At 37.9% G+C, this 3014-nt stretch overlaps 1 non-coding gene across 1 annotated transcript; it reads left to right on the forward strand.

Moving 5' to 3' along the window:
- The first annotated feature begins 1832 nt into the window (after window positions 1-1832).
- On the forward strand, window positions 1833-1936 carry LOC112793166 (small nucleolar RNA R71). The gene has a single exon (XR_003197873.1). It is a non-coding gene; the product is annotated as a small nucleolar RNA R71 (small nucleolar RNA).
- Window positions 1937-3014: the final 1078 nt, after the last annotated feature.

Genomic DNA, 3014 nt, shown 5'->3' on the forward strand with positions numbered 1-3014 from the left:
TTTCGTGACTCCTCATGATCATGTACCTAATAAAACACAAAATAACAATAAAATAAAAATTAGATAATTAAAATTGGGTTGCCTCCCAACAAGCGCTTCTTTAATGTCAATAGCTTGACAGTGGCTCTCATGGAGCCACAAGGTGATCAGGTCAATTTTAGTGTGTAGTCCCAACACCAAACTTAGAGTTTGGATATGGGGTCTTAACACCAAACTTAGAGTTTGGTTGTGGCTTCACAACACCAAACTTAGAGTTTGACTGTGTGGGCTCTTCTTGACTCTGAACTGAGAGAAGCTCTTCCTGCTTATTCTCTTTTGTCACAGAGGGATGGCCATGTGCCTTAAACACAAGGTAGTCCCCATTCAATTGAAGGACTAATTCTCCTCTGTTGACATCTATCACAGCTCCTGCTGTGGCTAGGAAAGGTCTTCCTAGGATGATGCATTCATCATCTTCCTTCCTAGTGTCTAGGATTATGAAATCAGCAGGGATGTAAAGGCCTTCAACCTTTACTAGTATGTCCCCTACTATTCCATAAGCTTGTCTCAATGACTTATCTGCCAATTGTAATGAGAACAAGGCAGGTTGTACCTCAATGATTCCCAGCTTCTCCATTATAGAGAGTGGCATAAGATTTATCCTTGACCCCAAATCACATAGAGCTTTTTCAAAGCTCATGGTGCCTATGGTACAAGGTATTAAGAACTTGCCAGGATCTTGTTTCTTTTGAGGTAGAGTTTTCTGAATCCAGGTATCTAGTTCACTAATGAGCAAGGGAGGTTCACTTTCCCGAGTCTCATTACCAAACAACTTGGCATTCAGCTTCATGATCGCTCCTAAATATTGAGCAACTTGCTCTCCAGTCACATCTTCATCCTCTTCAGAGGAAGAATAGTCTTCAGAGCTCATGAATGGCAGAAGGAGATTTAATAGAATCTCTATGGTCTCTATATGAGCCTCAGATTCCTCTGGATTCTTAATAGGAAACTCCTTCTTGCTTGAAGGACGTCCCAGGAGGTCTTCCTCACTAGGATTTTCGTCCTCCTCCTCCCTAGTGCATTCGGCCACTTTGACTAAATCAATGGCCTTGCACTCTCCTTTTGGATTCTCTTCTGTATTGCTTGGGAGAATACTGGGAGGAGTTTCAATGACTTTCTTACTCAGCTGGCCCACTTGTGCCTCCAAATTTCTAATGGAGGATCTTGTTTCATTCATGAAACTGAAAGTGGCTTTTGACAGATCAGAGACAATATTGGCTGAATTAGAAGTGTTTTGTTCTGAATTCTCTGTCTGTTGCTGAGAAGATGATGGATATGGCTTACTATTGCTCAGCCTATTGCGTCCACCATTGTTAAAGCCTTGTTGAGGCTTTTATTGATCCTTCCAGGAGAAATTTGGGTGATTTCTCCATGATGGGTTATAGGTGTTTCCATAAGGTTCACCCATGTAATTAACTTCTGCCATGGCAGGGTTCTCAGGATCATAAGCTTCTTCAGAAGCTACCTCTCTAGTACTGTTAGATGCATGTTGCAATCCATTCAGATTTTGAGAGATTATGTTGACCTGTTGAGTTAACATTTTGTTCTGAGCCAATATGGCATTCAGAGCATCAATTTCAAGAACTCCTTTCTTCTGAGGTATCCCATTATTCATGGAATTCCTCTCAGAGGTATACATGAATTGGTTGTTTGCAACCATGTCAATGAGTTCTTGAGCCTCTTCAGGCGTTTTCTTTAGGTGAATAGATCCACCTGCAGAATGGTCCAATGACATTTTCGAAAATTCAGAGAGACCATAATAGAATATATCTAATAGGGTCCATTCTGAAAACATGTCAGATGGACATCTTTTGGTCAACTGCTTATATCTTTCCCAAGCTTCATAGAGGGATTCACCATCTTTTTGTTTGAAGGTTTGAACATCCACTCTCAGCTTGCTCAGCTTTTGAGGAGGAAAGAATTTATCCAAGAAGGCAGTGACCAGCTTATCCCAGGAGTCCAGGCTATCCTTAGGTTGTGAATCCAACCATATTCTAGCTCTGTCTCTTACAGCAAAAGGGAAAAGTATGAGTCTGTAGACTTCAGGATCAACTCCATTCGTCTTTACAGTCTCACAGATCTGCAAGAACTCAGTTAAAAACTGATAAGGATCTTCAGATGGAAGTCCATAAAACTTGCAGTTTTGTTGCATTAATGCAACTAGTTGAGGCTTAAGCTCAAAGTTATTGGCTCCAATGGCAGGAATGGAGATGCTTCTTCCATCAAACTTGGACGTTGGCTTTGTGAAGTCACCAAGCATTCTCCTTGCATTATTATTATTATTTTCGGCTGCCATGTCCTTCTCTTGTTCGAAAATTTCTGAAAGGTTGTTTCCGGATTGTTGTAATTTAGCTTCTCTTAATTTTCTCTTCAGAGTCCTTTCAGGTTCTGGATCAACTTCAACAAGAGTACCTTTTTCCCTGTTCCTGCTCATATGAAAGAGAAGAAAACAAGAAAAGAAAGAGGAATCCTCTATGTCACAGTATAGAGATTCCTTTATGTTAGTAGGAGAAGAAAGGGGTATAAGAAAGAAGAAGGATGGATTCGGATTTTTGGATGAAGAGAGGTGAAGAGAAGTGTTAGTAATTAAAAAATTAAATAGAAGAAGAAAAGAGAAGGAAGATTTCGAAAATAATTTTTGAAAAAGAGGTTAGTAATTTTCGAAAATCAAAGACAAAATATAATTAAAATTAAAATTTAAAACAAAAAGAATTTTTTTGAAAAAGAGAGGGAGAATTTTCGAAAATTAGAGAGGGAAAAGTAGTTAGGTGGTTTTGAAAAAGATAAGAAACAAACAAAAAGTTAGTTAGTTGATTGAAAAAGATTTGAAATCAAAATTTGAAAAAGATAAGAGGATAAGAAGTTAGATAAGATATTTTGAAATCAAATTTTGAAAAAGATAAAATTTTTGAAAAAGATAAGATAAAAGATAAAAAGATAAGATAAAAATTTTAATAAAAAGATATTTTGAAAAA

Source organism: Arachis hypogaea, chromosome 3 (assembly GCF_003086295.3).
Source record: "Arachis hypogaea cultivar Tifrunner chromosome 3, arahy.Tifrunner.gnm2.J5K5, whole genome shotgun sequence".
Classification (NCBI taxonomy): Eukaryota; Viridiplantae; Streptophyta; class Magnoliopsida; order Fabales; family Fabaceae; genus Arachis; species Arachis hypogaea.